Source organism: Nothobranchius furzeri, chromosome 15, assembly GCF_043380555.1.
Source record: "Nothobranchius furzeri strain GRZ-AD chromosome 15, NfurGRZ-RIMD1, whole genome shotgun sequence".
In the NCBI taxonomy this organism is placed as follows: domain Eukaryota; kingdom Metazoa; phylum Chordata; class Actinopteri; order Cyprinodontiformes; family Nothobranchiidae; genus Nothobranchius; species Nothobranchius furzeri.
In genome coordinates, this window is record NC_091755.1 from 28707100 (window position 1) to 28721616 (window position 14517).

Consider the following 14517-nt stretch of genomic DNA (forward strand, 5'->3'; position numbering starts at 1 on the left):
TGTCTTCAGATGGGTGTGCTGATGAATTTACTGCAGACATTTGGAGTTCTGATGTTTGCCTGAGGTCATTTCTGAGCCTGCGGAGTGAATTGACTTGTCATTTGATCAGAAGCATTCAATGCCCAGCAGTTTTATGGCTCTCAAACAGCAGAACATGTAAAGCAGGCTGTAAAGGATAGGCTACACACACACACACACACTTCATCTGGTAGTTGAGTTATTCATCTCCCAGCTCCGCGTCACAGACACACACACAGGTTAGCTGTAGATAAGAACGGCTGTCACACTGACATTTATTTGAATAACTAATGTTTTCATATTGTGTGTATCTGTCTGTTGTAGTGAAGATAACAGATTGAGACGTTGTAATGACAGATTGCTAATCTAACAGGACTTTGATCAGCTGGAAGAGAAGAATTATCACAACATAAAAACAGTTCAATCAAAATGTGAATCTAATCCAATTAATTTTATTGTTGCTGTGACTGTGCACACACACACGTTTCTAGTATTTTCACTAATAAAATGCTGGCACAGACTTGTACAGGTTGTGTGTGTGTGTGTGTGTGTGTGTGTGTGTGCGTTCTTTTTGTTTCTTTGTGTTAAAAGGAGTAAATGCAGGGAATCTCTCAATGTGCGAACGCTGAATGTGAAATGTGAAATGTCAATGTTATTGAACAAGTGCTCCGAGGCAGAGCTGTGATGTTTTTATTTCCAAGCTCTTGTAGAGCGAGGCAGAGAAGAGAGAGCTCATGGGATAATGGGGGAGGTTCATGGGTGGGGGAGTGTGTGAGTGTGTGTGTTGCAGGTGTAAGTGCCTAGATCTGTGTGTATCCAGAGGTTTATTGAGGAGAGGTAGATGAATTCTAGCTCTGAATAAAAGCTCACAGCCTCCTCACAGAAAAGGACACTGTGAAAACGGTTTTATTGTATATATCTTTCTTTTTTTGTTGTTGCATGCTGTGGCTACAGTCTCTGCCAGAAACGGCAGCTGTCTTCACCCAGATATACACCTCTACTGTCAATCTGTTCTCACCTTGTTTGTTCCATTTGCACATCATTTATGTTTTCACCATCCTCTCTGTGTGTGTGTGTGTTTTTTCCCTCCAGTTTTTACCTTGCAGACTGCTCTGTCAATACTTGTTGAGAGGCAGTGTGACAGTGAAGTAGGAAGTGAATGCAGCCAAGGTTAGTCAGCGATGCTTCTTGACACTGGACTGGAGTGATGACTAATGCGGTGTTTTTCCTCTGTCCTAACTCTTTTTAAGTGCCCCACTTGTTGGACCTTGATCCTGTTCTCCCTGTGCTCTTTGTGCCCTTGTTGTGCTTCTGTCACAGACATCTTTGCTGCCATTTAAGAAGTGGCACATCCTCTGAGCTCTGATTCATCCCTTAGTTGCTAAATGATGCTAATTTGTCCATTATTTGCTTTCTTGATCATCACATGCATGTGTGTGAGTTTCATTTTAGTTTGCTGCTGCAGTGTTTTGGCACAAATGCAGAATCACAGTGCAAAAACTTCGACTTCTTACACAATTATTGTCTTTTATTAGTCCTTTTGCATCTTGTGCTTTTTTGAACATCTTTCTATCTGAATGTCCACAGCAGCAGTGGGGGACCCAATCACAAGCCAGATGGGGCTGATTTTCAGGTCACCTAATGAATTTGGTAATTGGCTTGATGCAGCCTCTGTCCGTCCCTGCCCTCCTGCTGCTGATGTGTGCAGGAACAGGGAGAGATGCAACCTCTATCTCTCCTTTTCTTTGTTTTTTTTTCATTCTTTCACTTATCTCAGTCACCCATTTGTATTTCATGGACAAAGTGTCAGAGCTAATGCTCACTGATTCCTATATAAATAACAAATAGTTCATCTAATAAATATGATTCTCAATAAGAAATATCAAATACCAGCAACATTTCTCTATCCTCATCTACCCCGTTCTTTCCCACTGGATTATTTTTACATTCACATGCTCTCACCTACACACACTCATGCACACACACTCATTTTGATGCTTTGCGCACCATGCAGATCACGTGCATCTTATTGAGGAGTTTGTGAGTTTTTTTCCTCATTGTTGCTGTGGTCACAACCGAATGATGAGAGGCTCCTTTTGTACTCAGTTCATTTGTATATTTTGACAAAAAAGGACAAACTAGTAGGTTAGTAGGTCTAGTATGCTTGCTGTGTAATTTAAAACTATTAAATTGTGGCTTGAGATTATAATGTTCTAATCAGCAAAGCCAAAGGGGCAATTTTTGTCCCAATTCTGCAGAGCACTCCCTGTAAACTTCATTAACTTTCATATTTTGATATAATGAGACATGAACCGCTTCAAAACTGCTCTTGGTTTAGTTCTGACTAAAGTAGGAAGACATTTTCAGTCTAGGATGTGTTCTGCTTTGTTTAGATGGAGCAGCGGTGTTCTACTCTTTGGTTAAAACCATTAAGTTGATTTGCAGGACACAGAATATTTTTTATTTAAAAATGCAAAAGGAAATTTATTATGACCCCCCCCCCCTTTTTTTTTACCTGCTCAACAATAATGTAAATGGGCAGTACTTAAGGCATAGTTCGCTACTTTTTCAGATTTTTAAGTCATTTTCTTGAGCCAGTATGTGCTAAAGTGACCCTTTACATGGTTAATGAAATGTCACTCAGACCCCATCGACCTATGTGGCCATAAAACTACACTTGCAACTTCAGAGTTGCTGGGCCGGTCCCTGTTGTACTTAGTAAAGTGGAGCTGATATGCCAGCGCTGCAGTCTGCTTCCAGCACATTTCTTGCTTGTTTTGGATTGTGAACACTGCTGATTTGTTTGATTTAGTGATGAACCACTCCTGTCGACACAAATGAAGGCTGAGGAGACATTTCAGCTGTTAGATTAAGGTGTTAAAAAGACAAAGGCACAGCGAGGAGATGAGTTTCACTTTTGGTTTTACTAACAGACACTAGGGGGTGCTAAAAGCAGGCCAAAACTGCATGATATCCCTTTAAAGTAAAAGAACAAAGTATTGTGATTTTGTGTAAAAAGGATCAGTAAATCTAGATGGATCTGAAACATGAGTTTAATATGTTTGCTCTTTTAAAAAATATTCTGGACTAGTTGGGTTTATTGTTTCATTCTTGATAAATACTTTTTTGTTTATTCTTTGCAACAAAAACAGGATATAGATATCTCTATCCCAAAATACTTGCAGTTTTTTGGTAAGTTTTATGAAGCTGGTGGAGGATTGTGGTTCTGTTTACTAAGAAATGAGAAAGAACACGTAATTAACAAAAATGAGTACTTTATACATAACCATTTGAAGAAGAAAATCCTGTTCTTGCTGGTCAAAATGATACCATTCTTGAATTGCAACACAAAATCAATCTTAGGGGCCACAAACAGCCCACTTCCCACATCTTGGACACTCCTTATTTAGAGTATAGGATTTAACCAGGATCAGCATCGGTGCAGCTAATATACTGAATATCCTGACCTTTCTATAAATCCACTTTGTACTTCTAAAAGGCCATAAGTATAACAAGCATAAAAGACCACATCTAGTTGCTCTGACAGCTGCCAGGCTTCTTTTTTTTTTTTTTTTTTTGGATGCACTCCCACAGTGAAACGGTTGATTCTGAACAGAGAAGGGGTTGGGAGGCCGAAGCACTGCCAAGTGGCTCCTCTTGACCTGAGCGCTGATCTCAAGACTGGCTGCTCTGACTGCACACAGACTTGAGTTTTAACCATAAAATGGTCTGATCGTATAACACAGCCTCCTCGCTGCTGTGACTGTGTGCCGTCTCGTTGAATAACGCATCCTCTTTCTGCCCGCACCCTGCGCCGACAGGCTGACCGTACATTTGCCTTTGAGATTACTTCTCCTGAAGCCAAATGGAGAGAGAAAAAGGTGTGTGAGAAAAGTGAGGAGAAAGACGAGAAGTGAAAAATGTCCTGAATGACCCCTACCTGGTCTGTAGGTCTTACACTAGTTATTCCCATCAGCCTGTTTATATGGATGATTTATTAGCTCACACAATAGAGACAAATAATTCCTTTCTGAGTGAGGGTTGGTACTAGTGGAGGAGAAAGGGATAACTGTGTGGCGTGCTGAGACTAAATATGTCACAGATTTGAGTTAATTTTTGATTTTACAGTTTAAGAGGCTTGGGTCCCCCCTCCCCCACTTGAGCAATGCTGCAGCCCTTCTCATTGTCCACAGGGTGGCAGCGTGTGGAGGTGAGACAACAGTGTGCCCTGTGTGAAATGGAGCAGTCACTAGTTATCTGAGCACATTAGCCTGGTGACGGTAGCCCCACAACCATTACACACCTCAACTGCCACTATGCCTCGTGCGTTCAGGACCCTCATACGCCTCGATAACGCCTGACCACATTTCACCACAATGAGGAGCTGAACCCAGAGCTGAGCAGCACACACGAGCACTGTTTGTTCATCACACTGTGCCTTTGTTCACTAAAAGACTTGTAAACTTCCTCTTTTGCACCGGTGTCTCCGTGGCCCTTTTGGAACTGCAGCCTCATTCCTGGGAGCCTGTCCTCTGTGCAGCTATACGGCAAGCTGAACTGTTCTTTTATTCAGATGAATGAGGACCTGTTTTGCCTGGAGGATCAGGCACAGACAAATCGGTGTGAGAGCTAAAAAGAATGTGTGGAAAGGCAGGAGTGTAGTGAAATGCTTTCTTAAGTTTTACATGTGTGCATTTATTTGCTACTGTTTATGCTCTGTGTGTGTGAGCCCCTTTCCCATTACACATGCTTTTCACACCCTGCTTTTGCTTTTACCGTAGATTTTTTCTTTCCTTTACCTCTTAACACCGTGCTAATTCTCATATAAGAATCACAGGCTCTTAATGAGGATTTATTGTGTTCCACAAAGAGAAATTGCTGTTTTCCCCCTGCAACATTTACTTAATTTATCTGCCAGGTGGGCAGCTACCTCCATCTGGTGTTAGATTTACTCATTTATTTATTTTTTAATACATAAAACCTTTACCAAATGATTGCAGCATGCAAGTTTTACTCTGTGTAGTAGCTTGTAGCTTGGCGAAGAGATTAGACATATGTAGTCTACAAGTGTCTTAGTTTTCAGAGTGTTGCGAGGCTGCCAAATGCGACTGTGAATAGCTATGTAAACAAGATAGCTATGTGGCGGTAGACCTTGCACTGATTGCCTAAAGTGAAATGCTATTCCTCGGCTTCACTCAAATTTTTACAGCTGTGTTAATGATGGCAACTAAAGAGTTTCTAGGTAGCAGCTCACTTATGATCTGTTTGGATAGGATGTCTTTATTTTCACTTAGTTTGTCACCTTGATAAAGTGCTAACAGAAAGCTGCAAACTTTGCTGCCTGTTTTTGTTTTTAATCAAGTTTTTACCCTGTTAGGTGCTAGTTTTGTTCGTTTAAAGAACAGCCAATAAAAACCTCTAATTCACAGTTATCTACACGTTCAAAGTTGACCATATTTCCTTGAGTAATTTCCTTGGTTTACTTTGTTGAGGGATTGAAGATGATTGTTTTATAGCTTCCTCTTCTCCCAAACCCCCTCAAGGCAAAGTCGCTCTTTTAATTAGTCTTGTTGGAGCCTATTTTTCCTTGGATTCCCCCAACTTGTAAAACGCTCTCTTAAGACTCTATATGAAGGCTAAAAAGGGCAATGAATGATTTGAAGTCAGCCCTGCCTGCCAGCAGAGAAAGGGGGAGGGACCACGAGCTCTCGCCCTCAGTATGAGGAACAGTAACTTCTAACAGCAGTCACACAGAGCCTTTGTTCTTTATGGATATAGTACGTGTGGCAAAGACAGGCACTGCTTTAAAGTCCCATCTGGAAAACCACTGTTCAATTTCTAATACAAGAGGGAAGGCTCCTTTTAGATAATACTTGCCTGAGAATGGTAACACGGTCTCTTAGTTCAATCTAGCACATCGATTTTTCTTCTTTTTATTATATTTTGGCACCAGGGAAGTTAGCTTGTAGAAGTACACCCCCACAATCATCAAAGCCTAACCCTCTTTTTGGTTTACAAGCCTGTTTTCTTCTCCCAATCCCCTTTTCCCTTTAACTTGTCTGCTCATCCCTGGTGAAAGTATTAAATGAAGTTACTAGATATGAGTGCTTAAGAGGCCAAGGCCTCTGAGGCTTGCCAAGTCTCTCACAGGCTTGGCTCAGTCATCCATGTCACTTTTTTCTGTTGTTTCAGCTACTGGCTGACTTATTTGAATTGCTGAGCACTTTTTTTCTCCCTTTGCTTGCTCCATTTGCTGCCTCCAAGTGGCTTGTTTTTTCCTCCCTCCAGTGTAGAGAAATCAGACTAAAGCACACATTTTGCGTCAGCCACACCTTTTGTTAAGTATTCATTTTTAATGAGCGTAAGTGGCTACCGAATCCTTTAAAGCTTAAATTGAGCAGTGAGACTGGGGAGGGTGTTGGTCTTTGATTCTTCCTGTTCAGTAATACTTGTACTAATTATTCATAGATGTAGATGAATGATAATAAAATAACCATTTGATGTTTACGTGAAACAAATATGATCCATTTCCCCTCCACATCCACTTCTTCTGGTTTCTTTGGCTTTTAGGAGGAACTTTTTTTTATTACCAAACCTACAAGTGAGCGTTGGATTGCTAGATACCATTTCCCTTAAAGGTGCAATATGGAGGAATGAAGTACTCTCTCCCTCCTGCTTCATGAGTTTCATGGCTGTTACCAGTTATAGATCAGCACCAGATAATTCTAGATATCAAGCAAAGACCAGTTCGATTCTGTTCTTTCACAAAGGTTTTGGAAAGAGTTTAGCAGTTTTGTTATTAAATTCATGTTTCTTACTAACTAAATGGTTTCAAACGTAGTTACGTCGTGAAGTCGTATATTTTGCCAATCATGTAAGGTGATGTGATTGACAGGTGCAGGACCCCGAGCCGGCCAGAAGAAAATATGGTGTCTCTCAAATGGGGTAGACCCACGCCCTATGTACTTTAGACAAGATTTTGGATGGATATTTCCAGAGACTAAAGGTAAAATTACACGCTGCCACTTTAAGGAAGCAAAACGCCACGTTTGACTCATTATTCACTTCAGAAAGAAAGAAAGAAAGAATGAATCTTTTATTACACTGTACTACCAAGTTGTTGGTAATTGAAAACATAGCTTGAGATATTTTTAGAGCTGATTGTTTGCTTCTAATCTACCATTAGCATTGTTAGCTCAACTTTAGCCTTTAGCTTTCTTTGCCTGATATTCGAGTAAAACAAAAAGATGCGGTGGCTTCTTAGAGTAAAAGAAATAACTTTTGGGTCGCTTTTGTTACAGACTCTGGTTCTACAACTCTGCAGCTTTTTGCTGGCCGTAGTCGAATTACAAATGCTGGCGCTGCAGTGTTAGCTCACAGGAGCCACAGCAGCCCCACACTCACTGATGGTAAACAGCAGCTACCTCCCCCTTTTTTTATTTTGACACCCCCCCCCCCCCCCCCCCCCCGCCAGCTGAGAATGAAATAAGTTTCAGCATAACCTTCCTTCCAACATGACTGAAACTTTAGACTGTTTTGGGATTATTTCACTGTAAAATACTTACTTTATTCTTATATATTGCACCTTTAATCTTGAAACCAATGAACCAGCACTTTGTCCCTGCCAGGATGGAGGGCACAATAGCTGTAGAGAGAGGGAGCTCAGGAAAAAGGTATGGAGATAGCCCGTTTGAATGCTGAACAGAATTGAATAGACACAGTCAGCTTCCCAGATTCATGCTTAGGCCTGTAGAATGTGAAGTGCTTTGCTTGTAACTGCAAAGGTTGTCTTCTTTCATTATGGGTTAATGGTGCCCAACTTGACAGAGCCATGTGATAAACAGAGGAGCTGTGAAATCCTGGAGGTGGAGTTCTCGTCTGCCTGATAATGGGAACTCATCTGCCAGGGAGGAGAGCCTGCCCTGCCAGCCAATCCAGCTTTTCACTGCACAGCCCTCGCTGTGGATTCTCTCCACTGCTGTCTTGAAGCCAACAAAAGCTCCACTTTGTCAAGTTGTTCATTAGAGAAAGATAAGATGGTCACTTCCATCTTTTTCAATCAATCTCTACATGTTTGCGTAGCTGAGGAAACTGCAAACTGCATGTGTGTGTGTGTGTGTGGGTGTGTGTGCGTGAATATCTTAAACGCCGACCTTGTGAAATGTATACATACTGCGATAAGGGAGGTGCCATGGCTGCTGAGGTGTTGGGTTACTATGTAGAAATGGAATACGACTTCTCTGGACGAGCTGGAAGAGGTTTTACCAGTGCTATTAGACTACTAGTGTGGTTTGTAGCACAATGAAGACACCCACCTCACACACACACACACACACACACACACACACACACACACACACACACACAACCACCCTCGACTCAATTTCTATTGATCTCTCCAGCCCGTCTCTCCTGCTGCCCATGTTTGGCTTTAGTGCAAAAAGAGCCCTGTGCACAGACTATTTGCTTTAGTTAATTAGATTCTGACAGCAATCCAGTATCACGTTTAAGACAATGAAAATGTGTCAAGCAACTGCTCGGTAAAATTAAAATAATCCTATTAATTTATAAGTTAAAGTACTCCATATTTGTTTTCCCTCGCTCTTCCTCCCATTCTGTGTTTTTCCTGCATGTGTGATGAGCTTTCATTGGCAGCTCTTAGACAAAGAATAAACAAACTGTTGTGTACCATAAAATACCACAAAATGAGTATTTAGACACTGGAAAATAACCAAGATCTAAATTTAATGTGACACGCAGGCTGTTAGAATCAGCCTTCCAAATATGGCTAATGGATCAGTCACATTGTCATCCCTGCTTGCTCTTGTCTTATTTTTTTAATGGGTGGGGGGCTAATTAATTCATTATCCAAAAATGCAAATGAGTGCCAAGGCCTCAACAGCATCCATTCTCACCTTCCTCTTGTGTGTCTCCCTGAAGGTACACACTATCAGTGGCGGTTTTAGCATTAGGCATAGGTCGGCGGCCGCCTGGGGCCCCCTTATGTTGGGGGGCCGCCTAGCCCTGACTGCTGGCACCCCTCTGTTAATGCCACAATGGACTATTCCTTTAAGACGTCGCTGCACAAACAGGAAGTGATGGGTAGTCATTCCACTCCAATCCAGTTGGTGGCGGTAATGCACCAAGTTATTATTTGCCAAGTGCCATAAGACCACAAATAGGAAGAAGACGAGAAAGCAGAAAAAGAAGAAGAGAGGTGGGAGCGTTCGTAACAAACTCAAAGCGATAGTCAAAACATTAAGCACAAAATGGAGTTATCCTAGTGGCTCCAATAAGAGAAAGAAGCAGCTTGCTTCAAAAAGCTTTTATCTTCACTTCTGAAAGTGATGTCGTTTTTCAATGTAAACATCAAAATGAAGCAGAAAAGGAAAGACAATGGAAAATGTTTAAAGGGAGGAAAACATAGACCAAAATTAAAAGTAAACAAAGGACAAAGCACAGGAGCACTGACAGGAAGAAGAAAGCAGAGCAAATATTGAAGACACTCAAAGGGAGAGAAAGACAGGAAAAAAGTGGAGGACTAATAAAAAGGGAAAATAACTCATGTCAGAAGAGGGGAGAGTTTCGCAAATCCAGTTAAAGATAAGATTGTCGAAAATTTAGTGTAAGGGGCCCCATGTCTGTGTTCGCCTTGGGCCCCCAAATTGCTAAATCCGCCCCTGCACATTATATACTGATGTTTTTATATTGAAATAATTTTATTTAGACCAATTTATTCAGACGCATGTATGTTTGTGTGTGTGCGCGCGCATAGCATATTAATCCTTTACTAAACTCTCATGGGTTTCTTTGTCTTACTCTTGTTTCAGTCACATTCCCATGATCATTGATCGGCTGATGATGATCGGACACACACACACACACACACACACACACACACACACACACACACACACACACACACACACACACACACACACACACACACACACACACGGGGCTGCCATCAATCAGCACCCCATTGGCGCCCCCTAACCACCACCACCCCTTTGTCCCTGGCGATTATTTGAATCCAGTCCGTGTTTTCGATTCATTCGAATTTCCTTTTCTTCTCTTTTAAAAATAAAGAAATAAATAGATAAACGTGGACAATTGTGATTCTTCGTCACTAGTGTCTGGATAAAGGAGGCCTCGGTCGGCCATGTGGATGCGTCTGTTGAACAGCTGAAGAGGAGGAGGAAGAGGAGGGTTTACAGAGACGAAGGGAGCGATAGGGAGAGCGTGGAGTGTGTGTGTGTAGGAAAGAGGGAGAAGGGGTGTGTGTGTGTGTGCGTGGTGTATGTGTGTGGAAAAAGGAAGCAGAGCCTGTTAACGAAGAACTCGCTGGTTTCCTACCTCTCGAAACAAGCGCCGTGATACTTTCCATGTGGACGCGGATCGCCGACGCGGCCGAGAGGAATACACGGAACCGTTTGGAGTGGAGACGCGCGGACGTTCCGGTGCCTTTGGACGGTCATTTCGGACGTGAGCGGTCTATCAGTAAAGTGAAACCGCCTTTTGTTGAAGCAAGTACATGCCTGAGCCCCCTGTGTGCGGGCAGCGGGGTTTTCTTTTTCAACGGGGGGTAAAAGTGTCCCATATTAGCCTGGTTCTGTCCCGGTTCCTCTGCTTGGATTTGCTCCAGCTGGCTTGCTCCTTTTTTGAAATCCAGCGGGTCACCTCGGGCAAGGGTCGTGTTTTCAACTTGTTTGCAGCAGTCTGCGGGACTCCAAAGCACCACCAGACTGGCGGGTGAGTAGTTGGATAAAAAAAAATACAAGCCTGCAGGATAGATGACGTGCAGCGTGTATGTGATAAATGAAACATCATTTAATGGCTGTAGTGGTGACCCAAAGTTTCCTGATTCTTGTTTCTACCCGGAGCAGAAAACTTGAGTGACCTGGAGTCAAATGCTTTGAGTTCTCTGAGGAGCTGAAAGTTGTTGGAAAACTTGTAGAGCCCAGAGCAAACCTCAGTGACCTTACCAGTCTGGACTGTTTAAGAAACAGACATCAAAGTTAATGAGAATGTTTTCTTTTTTTGACAGAAAAAATGTTATCTTAAAAAGAAAAATAATATTTTAGAGCTTGTGAGTTCCTCTTATGTCACTTTCTGCTTTGCAGTGTGTGTGTGTGTGTGTGTGTGTGTGTGTGTGTGTGTGTGTGTGTGTGTGTGTGTGTGTGTGTGTGTGTGTGTGTGTGTGTGTGTGTCAAACTGTTGAAGGACCACCAAATTAACTTGACCCCCTACCTTCCTCTCCCAGAGGCTGTGAACTCTCTCTCTCTCTCTCTCTCTCTCTCTCTCTCTCTCTCTCTCTCTCTCTCTCTCTCTCTCCCTCTCTCCCTCTCTGTGTGTGTGTGGTGATTGTTGAAAAGAGCAAAAGAAGGATGGTGTGTGTGTGTGTGTGGGGGGGGGGGTTGCTGGAGGGATATGTGTGTGTTTAAAAGACAGCAGCTTAGGGTTTAAAAGCAGACTAGTTATTTGTCTGAAAGACGGCTTATCTGATGTTTTTGTGTTATTGTAAAAGAAGCAAACCAAATAGACAAAACAAAAGGAGGAGGGTTTGTTTATTTAAACCACAGTAAAGTGATCATAGTAATTCTTGGGATCACATGGGCTTGTGGCCACATAAGCACAAAGAACGCTCGCAAAGATTCAAATAAAACAAGCAGGAAGTGGGGATTGCCTTCAATCTTTGTGGCATCAAAACAGCCCTTTCCTGAAGCCCTGCTCAGATAGAAGAAATAGTTTTTATAGCGCCTCTCAAGATAAGTCACAAGGCACCTCACAAGAACAAAACATAAAAATAATGATGTTGCATAGCTAATTGTAAGGAGTTAATCGTCTCCATTTCTATCTTACCGTCTCCTTTTTTTGCCCTCTTGGTAGCTGAGAACTGACCTCTAGTTTAATGATTCAAATGCCATTAATCCAGTTGAGTGGGATGACATTGCCTTGGTTAATGTTATGCTGCAGCAGACAGTGGAAGGTTGTTGGAATACAATTGATCTCTTTTACATAGTTGTGCGGGTTCACAGAGCCTTAAAAGTCACGGCTATGCCACATTAAATTGGTGATAAAGAACACTTACAGTTAAACTTAAAACATTGCTTGTCTTGATTAGTGTCCCTGTGACTCACAGCTCTGAACAGCCAGTAATCGTTCACTAATCTTGGATTTCAGTGCTACTTGAACTTTGTGTTATGCCTGTCTGCAACAAATAGTACATATACTGATTTTGTTGGAGTCATCAAAATGTGTCACAGTCTAAAACAAGGTGTGTTTATGTGCGCTGGTCACATATCTGGTCTGGGTGTAGATATTTTTTAAAGGGATGGACCTTATCTTAACAACATCAATCAGCAGAGACACAGAAATCATTCCAACTGCAGCTTCATCTGGATAGCATGTAATCACTGGCTCAGCCTGCACCGTCACAAAGGAAAACTTGCATAGCTTGTCCTTCTGAACTCATTTTGAAATGGCATCCTCTTCCTTTACTTCCCTAGAGGTTAGGATATCCATTTAGTTTCACTGCTTGTGGACTGAATCTGAGAGGAAGTGGTCAGCCCTCTTAATGGAGTTGTATACAGGAGCCCGAGTTGTTTTGGCACTTTGGGATTTGTACAGCTAAAAAGCGCCGAGCATTTCTCAGGAAAGCTGCTGTCAGAAGAGAACACGGCCACCTAAATCTTAATTACGTTCAGCGTTGTCATTCTGCTGCAGGTATCGTCTCAATCGTCTCTATTTGCAGGGCTGGTGTTTGTGGGGGGAAATTAAATCTGATGTGGAATTTGATCTGGGTCTCAGTCCTCAGTCTGTGTTGTTGATTCATGTAAACCAGGGAAAGCATAGTAGCGGTGTGAATCATCCCCGCTTCACAAACACGAGTTTCACCACTGACAAGGTACTGAGAGCTAGTAAACATGCAGCTCACATACGGGTGCGTGTATGAGTGTCACCTCTGAGGAATCAGAGAGGTGATATCATGATCAAAGAGGCTGTTTCTGACCATGCAGAGGGGAGAGATGCTTCATAGTGAGGCTGTCGTGCTTTGCAGATACGGCTGAACGTTTGACAGGGCATTGGAAAAACATTTAATCTGCTCGCATGATGGCCCTCTCTGGGATTGCACCACGCTGTGTTTCTGCGCCCTTTTTCCCCCCACTGTGTCAGGATGATGGCACTGGCTGGGTGGTAGAATAACACTTTGAGGTTGTCTGTACGTTCTTATTTTAACATTACGATCTGATGCATAAAGAATCAGAGAAAGGCGAGTTGTGTTTGATGCCATGTTTCCAGGCTTCTCATTTTCTCCCTAATGAGAAAGTCTGCTGGGGTCTTTATCGTTTCCATTTGGGTAATAGTCCGGACAGCTCAGTTGCATTCCATTGTAATTACAGTCACATGATCTAGTTGTTGTAATATGTTACTTGACTGAAAGCATATTGACTTGTTTGAGAAAATTTTTTTTAAGGGCTGACAAGTAAACAAAGCTGGATTTTAATTTCAGTGTGATTGTAGCTGTGTGGATCGGCTAACGCCGCAAAGCACCAGTTGTTAAAAAGCCCCCCCCCCCCCCACACACACACCTGAAACTCAGTTGCGGTTTCAAGCTGAGACGATAAATCTCTTCACGTTTTGTCGTCTGTAGACTGGTTTCATTTCTAAATGGAACAAGCTCACTCTGCACCTCGTGACCTATTGTCCTTGCAGATAGTCCATCGAGTCATTTGGAGTATTTAGCCACAGATGGACATGGTAACAATGGTAGCACTGCTAAGGAGGCAGTACCCTCTGGTGGGTGACTACAGAAATTCATAGAAAACCCCAGCCGTTTGGTGCACGCCAAAGAAGAGCTGATATCGTTTAATTAAAATAAACCACAGGAGCAAACAATGGGTTGGAAATCAGGATAATTGAAAATAGACTCTTTCTCCCTCCCATCCTGTCTCTGCATTCTTAAAGCATCTGAGCTCATCGGAGGGCAGTTTTCCTCACATGTCTGGGGGGGTCTGACCTTGTTAATTCAGTGCATGGTCATAAAGTGGAATGGCGGCCCCCGTGTGGGCTGCCTGCTCGAAACACCATCAGACGCTTGCATGCCCTCTCTACCTCTTTGTCCTCTTGGTGGACCATCCTTTTGACACCAGAATTAACCTCTCAACCTTGATATGAAGGTTTAAATGCTGCTGATGTCTGAAGGACGGATAGTGACCGTATATACATCATTACATTTGCCGTCGTGTTCAGTTTCATCCAGATTTTTAGTCAACAATTGTTTAAATGCTGTTTCCCCTTTTTCCAGCCAGGTTTTATTTCAGATCTTTGTGTTCAGGTGTGACACCTTTCAACCCTGCATCCACAGCAGTAGCAATCAAACGACCTCAGCGGGGATGCGTTCACACCGTGCGTTCATGTCCTATTTTATCAAGTAAACATTTAATGTGTTTAAATTTACCACAGCTTTATTTATGCATAGAATCTGCTGTTAAGTCT

At 42.4% G+C, this 14517-nt stretch overlaps 1 protein-coding gene across 3 annotated transcripts in view; it reads left to right on the top strand.

Annotated features, from left to right (window-relative positions):
* rerea (arginine-glutamic acid dipeptide (RE) repeats a) overlaps nucleotides 1-14517 on the top strand; it is a 138057-nt gene that overhangs the window by 30165 nt on the left and 93375 nt on the right. For 2 of the 3 annotated variants that reach the window (XM_015967689.3, XM_015967691.3), the window contains exon 1: nucleotides 10552-10770. The gene's annotated coding sequence lies outside the window, so the exon portion shown is untranslated. Of the gene's footprint in view, nucleotides 1-1110; nucleotides 1189-10551; nucleotides 10771-14517 lie in introns of those variants that run through there. The other variant, XM_054745844.2, reaches the window with a different exon arrangement.